Consider the following 16,886-nt stretch of genomic DNA (forward strand, 5'->3'; position numbering starts at 1 on the left):
AAATTCCAAACCATCGGGTTTTCCGAACCATTGCATGCCGGATTATTGGAAGTTCATTGCATATGTATACATATATATATATATATATATATATATATAGTGTCACTTGCACAGGATAGGGTGGATTTAAAACAATCACACATTATAGGAAGAAGCAAAAAAGCACAATTGTTGGTTTTTGTCCAAAAATACATTCTTAAATCTACCTTAAACACTTGAGCATAAAAGGGGGAAAACGGATTCAAAATCCAAATTATCAAAAGAGGGATGCGCAATGGTATTATATAATACAATCAATGAGGAAATAAATGGGAGGAAGATTACACAAACAAATCTGACATACACTGGACGCCTCAACACATGAATAACTAGAAACTTTGACCTACGCTAGAACTCCAGACACCTGTAGGGCAGCAGCATTCTCAAAGTTGATTACTGGGGACAAGGACAGAACGATGCTTCTTAATTGAGGCTGGAGAGTGATTACATGTAAGGGAGGAAGTCGTGTGGGGGATACTCTTAGTGTTGACTATAGGGGTGTGCTAAGTGTAAACAAGAGTGTAGTAAAAGAGTGTGTAAAAGAGTGTCACCAAGACGTAACTCTGTGTGTGTGTGAACCAAGTGTGATGGGAAGAGAGTGTGTTTGGAAAGACTGCTCTCTGCACCTTTTATTCAGTACCAAGCAACATGAGTGGGTGGAGTTTAACAGTGGTGCTATCATCTGTGACTGGTTAAGTCCAGGGAATTACGTAGGTGCTTTTCATCACAAAGGACCTGGGCCACAGCATTCCGAGCCATTTCTGATCGAAGGGGGACAAGGAGGTAGGTAAGGCTCTCTGGCACCACAGGTGTTCGGAACCATGGCAGGAAAGCTGTCAGACTTGGCTTACGTGATTAGTCTTGGGAGCCTTAATCCATCTCAGTCCCATAATGACACTGGCCGGGGTTAATCCTGGTGCTGTCACTCTGCTTTTCCTTGCATTAGTCTCTCTCTCTCTCTCTCTCTCTCTCTCTCTCTCTCTCTCTCTCTCACTCTCTCTCTCTCTCTCTCTCTCTCTCTCTCTCTCTCTCTCTCTCTCTCTCTCTCTCTATTCAGGACGGGAGTTCAGCTGCCGTTACACCTCCCAACCTGAGAAGGAATTATGACAGAGGAGAAACTTGTCCACTATGAGAGGCAGGACAGATAGTCCACCATTAGATTATCAACTCCTTTTATATGCCTAATGCCAAGGGAATACTCATGTAGGTGTAGTTCATCTGGTATGACGCTGGTTCTTGTGTATCAAGTTGGCTAAGAACTTAAAGGGACGATGATCGGTACATACTTGCAAAGAGGGTGATCCTGGACCAACTTAGACAGCAAAATGTTGTAATGCTAAGACAAGAGCTAACAGTTCTTTCTTTACAGTGGAGTATTTACACTGAGTAGGGTTGAACTTTCTGCTAAAGTAAGATACTAGTATTTCTATTCCTTGGTCACTGTCTTGCAATAACACTGTGCCCCTGCAGTACCACTGGCACCTACAGCTAATTTGAATGGCTAATCAAAGTTGGGAGCCTGTAGTAATGGTTTGTGGGACAAGATACGGTAGCTTTAGCTTTAAGAAATGCTTCTTGCAATTATGATCCCAATTAAATTTTGTGTCTTTCTTCAAAAGATCTGTGAGGGGAGCCACAGTACTAAAGCAGAGACGTTTACTATGATTCTCCGATAATATCCTATCATACTCAAGAGTCTACGGAGTTATCTCTTATTCTTTGGATGGGAGGAATAGGTAACTGCTGTGACCTTCGAATCAGGAAGGCTAATGTTTCCATGGCTACTTGATAGATACTCTACTTGAGCCTTTACAAAGTCACACTTAATAAGACTCAAGAGTAAGTTTGCATCAGATAAATTTTGCAATAAGGTCTCTAATTGATAAGGGTGTTCAGGCCAGGAGATGCTAAATACAATAATATCATCTATGTAAGTAAGGTGGTGAGGGATATCTTCAGTGAGGACATTTGTGAGTCATTGGAAGGTAGCAGGGGCGTTCTACATGTCGTAGGGCATAACCTTGCAGTTTTATGTCCTACCTCTGGCAACAAAAGCCGAGATTTCTTGTGCCCTAGGAGAAAGAGGGACTTGCCAATAACCTTTCATTAAGTCAGTCTTGGAAATGAACTGTGTGTTACCAACTGCATCTATGCAGTCGTCAACACGAGGAAGGGGGTAGGTGTCTGCTTTTGTGGGAGCACTCACCTTCTTGTAATCTATGCACAGCCTACATGACCCATCAAACATAGGTACAAGGAAAACTGGAGAAGACCAGGGACTCTGGCAAGGCTTGATCAGGCTGTGACTCAGCATGTAGTCCACCTCAGCCCGGAGCAAAGACTGCTTGCAGGGGTTGACATGGTACGGTGGCTGTTTTGCAAGGCAGGCATCTCCCCACTGACATCATGGATTGCCATCTCAGTCCAACTGGATTGTCAAGGAAGACATCTGGATACCTGCTAAGGAGATCAATAAGGTGTTCTCAATGCTCTGCTGAGAGATGGGAAAGCTGGTTAGACAAGGTAGCCCAAACCTGTGGGTTATCTCTCCAGCTTGACCTCTCGACGGATATCCAGCTGCAGTCCTCATCATTTGTCTCCTCGTTTGTCTTGCTCATTGATACCACATACGCAGCACCTGGGGCATCCTTGTCTCTGCTGTGGTATTCCTTTAGCATGTTGACAGGGCACAACCCAGAGGACTTTCTCTGAACTAGGGCCAGAATGACATTGTTAACCTCTCGAGTTCTCCTTTCTACTTGGTAAGGGCCCAAGAAACTTGCTTGCAATAGATGACCTGGTACTGGCAATTAGAGCAATACTTTATCTCCTGGCTGGAACTGCCTACTTACAGCTTTGTGAAAGCTGTTATACCACTTCTTCATTTGGGTATGAGAGGACTGCAGATTCTCTCGCGCTAACTCCTGACACCTTAATAGTCTCTTCTTGGACATGGAAACATACTCCGAGAGATTAACTTGAGGGTCATCCTGGATCCACTGTTCTTTCACTAACTTAAGGGGACCCCTCACGCCATGACCAAAAATTAATTCAGAGGGGGAGTAGCCTAAAGACTCACTCAGTGTCTCTCTTGTCGCAAACAACAAGAAGGGTAAACATTGATCCCAGTCTTATTCCTGCACTGACAGCTTTCTCAACATTGTTTTAAGAGTTTGGTGATATCTCATAGGGTTCCTTGACTTTGGAGTGACATGCAGTTGAAGTGATTTGGGAGATACCTAAATCTACTAGAGACTGCTTGAATAGCCTGGAAGTGAACTTGCTACCTTGGTCCATCTGTACTTCCTTTGGGAGACCAAAGCGGGTGAAAAAGGTTAGCATCTCTTGTATCATTGTCTTAGCTGTGGAATGTCTAAAAGGGAAGGCCTCAACATATCGCGTGGACATATCAATCAGTGTTAGGATGTACTGGTGAGCTGACGGGGAGTTTGGTAGAGGGCCAACAATGTCAGCGAGGACTCCAGTAGAGGGTGCCTCGAACACTGGCAAAAGCACTAAAGGTGCAGCAGGGAACAGCTTGTTGCTACTAGCTTGCAGGTATGGCAGGTGCAGCAAATGGTGGGAGACATCATGTCGAATCCCAGGTCCATAGAAATGTCGCCACACTTGAGGGAGAGTTTTCCTCACTCCTAGATGTCCTGCTAAAGTGGAATCATGGCCTAATAAGACTATATGCTGCCTGTATGTTTTCAGTACTATCAACTGATGTACATTCTCCCATTCCTGATCATGCACCACTCGAGGAGAACGCCATATTCTCATCAAGATCCCATTATTGGTGACAAAGTAACTTGACAACATTCCTTGTTGCATTCTCTCTCTTTTCTGGCAACTTCAAAGATAGGTGCTAACTCAGGGTTGGCTCACTGTAGCTCAGCTAATCGCCAGCTCGAGTCTGTTGCAAGGGTATGGTGTTCCTCAGAGCCAAGGAATCCCGCAAGAAAGGTATCTCTCCTCTACTTTTGGTGCCTGTTGCTACATTACTGTCACCCACACTGACAATTAGACTCTGGTCATCAGGGTTCACATGGTCAGACTTTCTAGCCATCACAGACCTAGTTACAATGCATGAGGGGAACACAGTATCACAATCAGACACTAATTCTGGTGGCAAATCATCACTTGAAGGGTACGCAGACACACAGGGAACAACATTCACCTGTCCTTCAGCCAAACTGTTACCCACAAGAAAACTGACTCCCTTCACTTTAAGTCTTTCAACTATTCCCACTCGAACGTTCCACTAACTTGGGGGGACTTTAAGTTCACCTCCACAAGAGGGGCACTGATACAGATATCGATCCCTCGATGGATCACAAATTTGGTAAGGTCAGACTCTGGCATAATTTCTTCCAACATCAGGGACTGGGAAGCTCCTATGTCTCTCAGAATGGTTACTTCTTTTTCCTCGGTGCCTAACACAAAGACTATACCTTTCTACAAGAAGCGGGCACATCCATCAGAGGAGTCATTTTGGTTATTATGTTTGGAAGGAGGACACTCTGAGCAAATACTACTACTATCATTATCCACACAATTAAATAACACTTCCATTAAGTCACTCATAGCAGCATGCCACACAGGTTTAACCGAAGCCTTGGCACCTATGGGTTCTTTGCTAGTCTCCTTCAGTTACATTACACCTTACAATGGGAGGTTCTTCCCTTACTGTGCCAATGTGAACTTTCAGGTTTACACATCCCACTGGTTTTGGGTCCTTCCCATGCTTCTTTCAGCACCATGCTTCCAAGTGGCCTGTCTTCTTGCAGTAATTGCACATTCTGACACTTCTCCCTGACTCTATTGCAAAGTTATTTCCCCAGGCCTTAACCAGCCTACTACATGTGGCATTAGGAGACTCAACACTTGTGTCCTTTTCTGTTGGCTTTGACATGCAAGAAGAGGAGTTTACAAATGCTGGTCTATCTACTCTCCTATCTCTTACAAAATTCTGCTCCTTGTGACTATACATATGCAACAAAGAGAAATTATCTGCAGCGACTGCCGCTTCAGAAAGAGTGCAAATGCCCTGCTCTATCAAATGGGTAGTGACGTATTAATCAATGCTGTTAAAGAATTGTTCTATAATTATTATCTCCTTGAGGGCTGAGAAACTATTTATATTCCTGGCATGCAGCCACCTATCAAGCAAATCTGTGAGAGTACAGGCATGCTCCACATGAGTCTGGTCTCTAGTCTTAGGAGTGGCCCTGAACATGGTGCAGTAGGCTTCTGGAACTAATTCGTTCTCAAGATACCGTTTTTTACTTCCTCAGAATTTGAGCACTGTTCAACAGACAGTGCAGCAAATGCCTCTTGGGTTTTACCAGTCAGTACACTCTGCAGCAATATTTCCCAAAATTCTTTTGGCCACCTGTGACTTCCTACTGTCCTCTCAGATATCAAAATTTTTAGTGATATAGTGTCTGTTAAACTTGGGAGCCATCTTAACCCCTAGGTGCCAGTCCACGTCATATGACGTGTTGGTAGAAGTGTACGGTCCACGACATATGATGTTTTAATTTTTTGCAGGCATGTTTGAACTTCGTAGTGCGCCATATAGACGCAGAGTATTGTCCCGCATGGCTGGTGCGCAGGGTCATGCTGGCTGGGCGAGGGATGGGGTGGGGGTGGGGGTGGGGGAGGGGTGGGAGGGCAGCCCAGCAATGAGGAGGGCTGTAGTGGAGGGTGGTGGAAGGCTGGCGTAGGGAGAGTGTGGCCTTGGAACTAGCTGATACTGGTTCAGGGTAGGGGTAGGGGTTGGGAGGGGTGGGGTGTGGTGGGGTGTGGTGGGGTGGTTGGGAGGGCTACTAGGGGGCCATGAGGGGTGTGGGGGAAAGTGTATGGGTGCTTGAGTACACTTGAACTGACCATAGCCAGCCTTAAGGGAGCATCACACTGTCAAGAAGTACTGAAAACAGTGAAATAATGTGTTAATAGTGTGTAAATAATTATGAATACCTAAATAGACATAAGTTTGTTAGAAAGTAAATATCATGCAAAACATAAAATAAACTAATCTTTATTAGTTACATTCTTGTGTTTTTTTGCTGTTTTAGTTGTAATAGTGTGTTCATATGGCATTGTGAATTAGTGAGAGAAACAAAGACACATTCAACACTTATTTTGGCGTGAGATATCACCCTCCTCCCTTCTCCACCACTGCCAACACACCACAGCGACCTTGAACACGCTCAGCCCAGCCACCACACACCTGCTCCCTTACACCACACCACCACCTCCAAATCGCCAACAGAGAATAAGTACGCACTTTTTATGTGTTTTATGTCACTTGTGATTGATTTGTTATAAAAAAATATATATTTTGGGGAAAATTTATTTTCCTGAAAATAACCCGCTTCTGGGACGTGGATAGGTCTACACATGCCCGGTGCCTAGGAGTTAATGTTGTGATGCACATCAAAGGCTATTCTAGTGGGCAGGCTGAATGAGCATTCAACCTCTCTTAATTAGCTCATACTCCATACCCTGTTGCCTAAGTTGAGTTTTAATTCTAACTCGTGTAACCGCATTCGGGCTAACTCCAAGGAAATACTGTCACGGGAATCAGGACTAGTACTGTGACTATTACTGGGTTTTGGGGGGGCAGTGGATTCTTTGTGAATGTGCATGATTGAATTGTCATGGCTGGGGGACAGATTCCTGGAGGGTTTGTTGTCTTCAAACATTGATTTCAGCACAAGATTCAAGAGTTCTGTCTTATACATATGAGGGGAATGAAGTACATTTAGATGGTGGGCAAGGAGCTTGAGCTCATGTTTGTTTAAGTTAGAAACAGCTGAAGGGGAAGGATTAGAGTCTAGGAATGCCTTAGCACTGGTGTCACTGGATAGAGCCATTCCTACGGATTGAGGAGGAGTAACTGAGATTTTTACAGTAACTGAACATATATATGTGTGCCTTGTTTTTCTGATAACTCTGTCTGGAGTTAGATCGCAGGGTGAATATCATGAGTCCACTAAATACAGTGGAGTCTCTTTTACCCGAAATTCTTATAACCGTAATATGCCATTAACCGTAAGTTTTACTAAAACGTTCTCATTTCGATTAACCGCAAAAATCAGAAATCTATCCAAAAATTCAAACACGGCGGGCTTGTTTCGCGCCACTAGCGTTAGTTTACTGTTGCTCCGCTAGTCACTAGAGCGAGCATTAGTTGCGCCAGTGAATTAATTGTTTTGGTGAAGGTTTATTTAAGTTTATTTGAGTGAAGATTTATTTAAGTTGACAGTTTCTATTACAGTTACAAAACTGCTGTTACATACACAGTTACTACAGTGTTTTAAGTGTTTTGGTGATGGTTGAGTGGCTTTTGGGGTGCTGGTGGTGGTGGTGGGCTAGACGTTGCCAGAAATGGGTGATGGGAGAGTTCAATACTGTTTCCTTGTATCCTACATATTATTACATTATCTTTTATCCGAAAAAATCGATTAAACGAAACTTTGAAAGGCCCCTGATTTTCGGATAGAGACTCCAATGTACTGTAATTAATAAATCCTTTGAAAGGTATGCCTATGTCGGCGTGGATAGGAAATGGATCCTGGCGAGGTGATACAATTTTGTTGCGTGCACAAGGTAGGGTGGACTTAAAGCAATCACACAATGTAGGAGGAAGCAAAAAAGCACAATAGTTGTTTTTTGTATAAAAATATATTCTTAAATTAATCTACCTTATACACAAGAACAAAAAAAGGGGAAAACAGGTTCAAAATGCAGATTATCAAAAGGGGAATGTACAATGGTGTTATACACTATAATCAATGAGTTAATAAAAGGGGAGGAAGATTACACAAACAAATTTGACATACACTGGAGTCCTTAACACATGAATAACTAGAAACTTAGACCTACGCAAGAACTCCAGACACCTATAGGGCAGTAGTATACTCAAAGTTGCATAATGGAGACGAAGGCAGGACGGCGCTTCTTAACTGAGGTTGGAGAGTGATTACAGGTAAGGGAGGACGTTGTATGGAGGCTACTTGTAATGTGGACTGTAAGGGTGTACTAAGTGCAAACAAGAGTGTAGTAAAGGAGTGTGTAAGAGAGTGCCACCAAGACGTGACTCTGTGTGTGTGTGAACCAAGTTTGGTGGGAAGAGAGTGTGTGTGGAAAGCCTGCTTTCTGCACCTTTTATTCAGTACCAAGCAACGTGAGTAGGTGGAGTATAATAGTGGTACCATCATCTGTGATTGGTGAAGTCCAGGGAATTAGGGAGGTGTCTTTCATCACAAAGGACCTGGGCCACAGCATTCTGGGGCATTTCCGATCGAAGGGGGCCAAGGAGGTAGGTAAGGCTCCCTGGGACCACAGGTGTTCGGAACCATGGCAGGAAAGGTGTCAGACTTGGCTTACATGATTAGTCTGGGGAGCCTTAATCCATCTCAATCCCATAATGACACTGGCCGGGGTTAATCCTGGTGCTGTCACTCTGCTTTTCCTTGCTTTATTCTCTCTCTCTCTCTCTCTCTCTCTCTCTCTCTCTCTCTCTCTCTCTCTCTTCAGGACAGAAGTTCAGCTGTCTTCACAATATATATATATATATATATATATATATATATATATATATATATATATATATATATATATATATATATATATATATATATTTACCCATCTTTATATGGGGTCGCTGTTCTTAATGATCCTCTTCCACCTGCCTCTATCGCCTGCCTTGTTGGTATCCAGACCCTTCTCTCTCATATCCGCCACTATGCAATCTTTCTACTTTGTCTTGGGTCTTCCTCTCCTCCTCCTTCCCCGTACTTCCATATCCAGTGTTCTCCTCTCGTCACTTTGTCCATCGCTCCTCATGACATGCCCGTACCATCTAAGTCTTGCCTCTTGTGTCTTCTTCGAGATCTCCACCACCTTCACAGTTTCTCTGATCCTTGCATTGCTGATTCTGTCCTCCCTTGTCACGCCACACATCCATCGCAACATCCTCATTTCCGCTATTTCCATCCTCCTCTCGTTTACTTTCCTCACATGTAGTGCCTCCGCCCTGTACGTCATTGCTGGTCTTAACCATAGTTTTGTATAGTCAGCCAAAAAAGTCGTGTTTTCGTTCCGAACCCAGCAAATATTCGAAGAGATAAGTCGAAGCAGAAGGAATATCTTCACAAGTCTGGCAACTGTGTCAGACCAGACTGTGATGGGGGTGAGTTGTTTGGGAGTGGAGGTGGGTAATGAAGTATGTCTGTGTTGTAATTGTTGTTGGCAGTGCAGTCTAGCATTGCACCTCAGACTAAAGGTGCTAAATGTGATATTACACCTGATTTCATACCTGCAAATAAATAAATGTATCGTCAACCTGAAATAATGCCTAGATCGCGTAGCCAATCAAACAAATGAAACGACGAGGTGCAACCCCGCCCCCTCCTCACTTTCCTTCCACACCCCCTCTGCCGGGTATATGACATCGGAATAAAGGACAGAAAGCAGTGTTGTTACTGTATGTTTACCTTCTGAACATGGCAGGATATATTGTATATATACCATGTGTGGTGTAGCCGAGTCATGCGGTGCCCTCACAGAAATAACGAGAAAAGCATTCCACAGGTGATTAGTGTTTTGGTAAAGGGGTGAGGGAAACCCATAGATATAAGTAAGTCTAGATACCGCAGGACACTACTTTAGATGCGTCTGCCAGGCCGCCATCTTGCAACGGTCGAGGCAGACGATGTCGTGTTCCTGACGATGGTCAAAGTTGACTACCATTTACCTTGCAATGCCGCAACACTGTGCTGCTTTTGGGTGTAGAAAGCGTCGAAATATGTCTATAGTGACACCGATAGCATGAGCGGCTCAAGTCTCTGATTATGCAAACGTCTCTCAGCTGCTTCCCTATCCCCCGAAAGGAGGATTGTGGGTTCCAGAAAGGAAATTTAAACCTGCAGACCACCGAGTTCACTTTTCAGATGAACCAGGAACCACAATTACCACCACAACAACAGCCGTCACCATAACAACCGCCACCACAACCTTCACCATCACAACAAGAACCACCACCACCACCACAACGACTACCCCCTGAAGCACCACCATCACAAGAATAATCACCACCACATCAACCACCACAACAACAACAATCACCACAACAACAACAATCACCACCACCACCATAACAACCACCACCATAGCAACAACAACCACCACCACCACAACAACCGCAACTGCAACAACCGTCAAAACAACAGCCACCACCACCACAATATCAACCACCGCCACGACAGTCATCACCACCACAACAACCACCACCACCATCACTACCACAACAACCACCACCACCACCATAACAACAACAACAACCACCACCACCACCACCACCACAGCAACCACCACCACCACCACCACCACAGCAACAACAACCACCACCACCACCACAGCAACAACAACCACCACCACCACAGCAACAACAACCACCACCACAACAACACCACCACCACCACCACCATCACCATAACAACAACCACCACCACAACCATCACCACCACCACAACAACAATAAAATAACCATAACAACCACCACCACCACCACCACCACAACAACAACCACCACCACCACCACCACCACAACAACAACAACCACCACCACCACCACCATAACAACAACAACAACCACCACCACCACCACCATAACAACAACAACAACCACCACCACCACCACCATAACAACAACAACAACCACCACCACCACCACAACAACAACAACAACCACCACCACCACCACAACAACAACAACCACCACCACCACCATAACAACAACAACAACCACCACCACCACCATAACAACAACAACAACCACCACCACCACCATAACAACAACAACAACCACCACCACCACCATAACAACAACAACAACCACCACCACCACCATAACAACAACAACCACCACCACCACCATAACAACAACAACAACCACCACCACCACCATAACAACAACAACAACCACCACCACCACCATAACAACAACAACAACCACCACCACCACCATAACAACAACAACAACCACCATCACCACCATAACAACAACAACCACCACCATCACCACCATAACAACAACAACAACAACCACCATCACCACCATAACAACAACAACAACAACCACCATCACCACCATAACAACAACAACAACAACCACCATCACCACCATAACAACAACAACAACAACCACCATCACCACCATAACAACAACAACAACAACCACCATCACCACCATAACAACAACAACAACAACCACCACCACCACCATAACAACAACAACAACAACCACCACCACCACCATAACAACAACAACAACAACCACCACCACCACCATAACAACAACAACAACAACCACCACCACCACCATAACAACAACAACAACAACAACCACCACCACCATAACAACAACAACAACAACCACCACCACCACCATAACAACAACAACAACCACCACCACCACCATAACAACAACAACAACAACCACCACCACCACCATAACAACAACAACAACAACCACCACCACCACCATAACAACAACAACAACCACCACCACCATAACAACAACAACAACAACCACCACCACCACCATAACAACAACAACAACAACCACCACCACCACCATAACAACAACAACAACAACCACCACCACCACCATAACAACAACAACAACCACCACCACCACCATAACAACAACAACAACAACCACCACCACCACCATAACAACAACAACAACAACCACCACCACCACCATAACAACAACAACAACAACCACCACCACCACCATAACAACAACAACAACAACCACCACCACCACCATAACAACAACAACAACAACCACCACCACCACCATAACAACAACAACAACAACCACCACCACCACCATAACAACAACAACAACAACCACCACCACCACCATAACAACAACAACAACAACCACCACCACCACCATAACAACAACAACAACAACCACCACCACCACCATAACAACAACAACAACAACCACCACCACCACCATAACAACAACAACAACAACCACCACCACCACCATAACAACAACAACAACAACCACCACCACCACCATAACAACAACAACAACAACCACCACCACCACCATAACAACAACAACAACAACCACCACCACCACCATAACAACAACAACAACAACCACCACCACCACCATAACAACAACAACAACAACCACCACCACCACCATAACAACAACAACAACAACCACCACCACCACCATAACAACAACAACAACAACCACCACCACCACCATAACAACAACAACAACAACCACCACCACCACCATAACAACAACAACAACAACCACCACCACCACCACCATAACAACAACAACAACAACCACCACCACCACCATAACAACAACAACAACAACCACCACCACCACCATAACAACAACAACAACAACCACCACCACCACCATAACAACAACAACAACAACCACCACCACCACCATAACAACAACAACAACAACCACCACCACCACCATAACAACAACAACAACCACCACCACCACCATAACAACAACAACAACAACCACCACCACCACCATAACAACAACAACAACAACCACCACCACCACCATAACAACAACAACAACAACCACCACCACCACCATAACAACAACAACAACAACCACCACCACCACCATAACAACAACAACAACAACCACCACCACCACCATAACAACAACAACAACAACCACCACCACCACCATAACAACAACAACAACCACCACCACCACCATAACAACAACAACAACCACCACCACCACCATAACAACAACAACAACCACCACCACCACCATAACAACAACAACAACCACCACCACCACCATAACAACAACAACCACCACCACCACCCTAACAACAACAACAACAACCACCACCACCACCCTAACAACAACAACAACAACCACCACCACCACCCTAACAACAACAACAACCACCACCACCACCCTAACAACAACAACAACAACCACCACCACCACCCTAACAACAACAACAACAACCACCACCACCACCATAACAACAACAACAACAACCACCACCACCACCCTAACAACAACAACAACAACCACCACCACCACCCTAACAACAACAACAACAACCACCACCACCACCCTAACAACAACAACAACAACCACCACCACCACCCTAACAACAACAACAACAACCACCACCACCATAACAACAACAACAACAACCACCACCACCACCCTAACAACAACAACAACCACCACCACCATAACAACAACAACAACCACCACCACCACCATAACAACAACAACCACCACCACCACCACCATAACAACAACAACCACCACCACCACCACCATAACAACAACCACCACCACCACCACCATAACAACAACAACAACCACCACCACCACCATAACAACAACAACAACCACCACCACCACCATAACAACAACAACAACCACCACCACCACCATAACAACAACAACAACCACCACCACCACCATAACAACAACAACAACCACCACCACCACCATAACAACAACAACAACCACCACCACCACCATAACAACAACAACAACCACCACCACCACCATAACAACAACAACAACCACCACCACCACCATAACAACAACAACAACCACCACCACCACCATAACAACAACAACAACCACCACCACCACCATAACAACAACAACAACCACCACCTCCATAACAACGACAACAACCACCACCACCATAACAACGACAACAACCACCACCACCATAACAACGACAACAACAACCACCACCATAACAACGACAACCACAACCACCACCATAACAACGACAACCACAACCACCACCATAACAACAGCAACCACCACCACCACCATAACAACAGCAACAACCACCACCACCATAACAACAACAACAACAACCACCACCATAACAACCACCACCACCACCACCACCATAACAACCACCACCACCACCACCACCATAACAACCACCACCACCACCACCACCACCATAACAACCACCACCACCACCACCACCATAACAACCACCACCACCATAACAACCACCACCACCACCACCACCATAACAACCACCACCACCACCACCACCATAACAACCACCACCACCACCACCACCATAACAACCACCACCACCACCACCACCATAACAACCACCACCACCACCACCACCATAACAACCACCACCACCACCACCACCATAACAACCACCACCACCACCACCACAACAACAACAACAACAACAACACTACAACAACAGCCACCACCACCATAACAACCACCACCACCACCACAACAACAACAACAACCACTACCACCACCACAACAACAACAACAACAACCACTACCACCACAACAACAACAACAACGACGACCACCACCACCACAACAACCACCACCACCACCACCACCATAACAAAAGCAACAACAATAACAACAACCATAACAGCAACAACAACAACAACAATAACGACAACAACCACCACCATTAGAACGACAACCACCACCACCACCATAACAACAAGAACAACCACAACAACAACAGCAACCACCATCACCACCACCACAACAACCACCACCACCACCACCACAACAACCACCACCACCACCATACAGCAACAACCACCACCACTACCATAACAACAACAGCCACCACCATAACCACCACCACCACCACTACAACAACAACAACAATAACAACCATAGCAACACCATCACCACAACCACAACAACAACGACCACCACCATCACCACCTCCACCAGAACCACCACCACCACAACCACCACCACCACATTCACACCACAACAACCACAACCACCACAACAACAAATACCACGACAACAACAACAAGCACTATCAGAACATCAATCACCACCATCACAACAACAACCACCACCATCACCACAACCACCACAACAACCACCACCATAACCACAACCACCACAACAGCCACCATTATAACCATTATCACAACAACAACCACAATAACCACCACCACCACCACCACAACAACAACAACCACAACAATCACGATCAACACAACAACCACCACTACCAACAAAATAATCACCACGACAACAAAAACCACGACTACCACCATCACACCAAAAACCACCACCACCACAACAACACCAAAAACCACCATCATCACGACCACCACAACACCACCAAAAACCACCATCATCACGACCACCACAACAACACCAAAAACCACCATCACTATCAGCACCACAACAACAAAAACCACCATCACCACCACCACCACAACAGCAACAACCTCCACCACCACAACAAAAATCATCACCACCACCACAACAAAACCACCATCACCACCACCACAACAAAACCACCATCACCACCACCACAAGAAAAACCACCACCACCACCACAACAAAATAACCACTATCACCACTACCACAAGACTAACGACCAGCATCACCTCCTCCACAGCAACATTCATTTTCATAGTCTGAATTCACTCTAAAACAAGCCCCACTATTACATGCTTGACTGCTCCAAGATGACGGCCGCACAGTCGCACCGCTGCTGTCCTGAAGAATGGGCGATGCGGCATCTAGTCTTACTTATATCTATGGGGAAACCCAGCCACAGGTGTTACGCAAGGTGATGAAACCAAGATATACACCCACCAACATATAGTCATAGCTTCAGTGTCATTCAGTTATCTATACTGGACCATGGGAAATAGAAGGGAGATTCTAGTTATCATTAATAAACGCTGTTTTATAATATCATAATCGTGACGTTTCATTAAATTCCAAACACTCGTTATGAGACGTATTCCACCTTTATTCCGTCCTCTGTCGTATTCCAAATATCATAGATGAATTAGACATGACGACCCACGTATATGAAACTGCAGTATATTCTGATTACATGTAAACTCATGATGATGGATATGTAGACATTTAGTGACATAAGTGATAGAAGTTGACCATAACCCTATTACCCAGTATGTTATTCCCAACAATTTCCACCCGACAGAAATACATGGCACTCCAAACCACTCACCCCCAACACCGTCTGGTCTGACACAGTTGCCAGACTTGTGAAGCTATCCCAGCTGCTTCGACTTATCTGTTCGAATATTTACGGGGTTCGGAACGATGACACGACTTTTTTGGCTGACTGTACACCTTCCCCTTTAATTTCACTTGCATTCTCCTGTTGCACAATACTCCTGATACGTCTCTCCAACTTCTCCATCCTGCTTGGATTCTTTCGATTATTTCCTTATCTTCACTACCGTCTGTTGATAGGGTGGATCCCAGGTATTTAAATGCATCCACACTCTTCAGCTCCACACCATCCAGCCTAATACTTTCACGTTTATCGTGCACCTGCTCTGTGCACATCATATTTTCTGTCTTTGTTCTACTTATTTTCATTCCTCTACTCTCCAGTGCTAATCTCCACTCATCCAGTCTGCGCTCTATCCCTTCTTTTGACTCACTCACCAAAACCATATCATCGGCATACATGATGTCCCACGGTGTCCCCATTCTTACATCCTCTGTCAACACTTCGAATACGATGTTGAAAAGGAAGGGGCTCAGCACAGAGACCTGATGCAGTCCCACCTCCACTCCAAAACTGTCCGTCATGCCTGCTCCACTCCTCACTCGCGTCTTAACATTCCTGTACATTTCCCTTACAACTCCTGTCGCAGTATTCTATCATAGGCCTTCTCTAGATCTATAAATACCATATGTAGTTCTTTCTGTTTTTCTCTATACTTTTCTGTCATTTGTCTCAGTATGAATATTGGGTTCGTTG

Source organism: Coenobita brevimanus, chromosome 100 (genome assembly GCF_032717465.1).
Source record: "Coenobita brevimanus isolate Jiangsu-jjx chromosome 100, ASM3271746v2, whole genome shotgun sequence".
In the NCBI taxonomy this organism is placed as follows: Eukaryota; Metazoa; Arthropoda; class Malacostraca; order Decapoda; family Coenobitidae; genus Coenobita; species Coenobita brevimanus.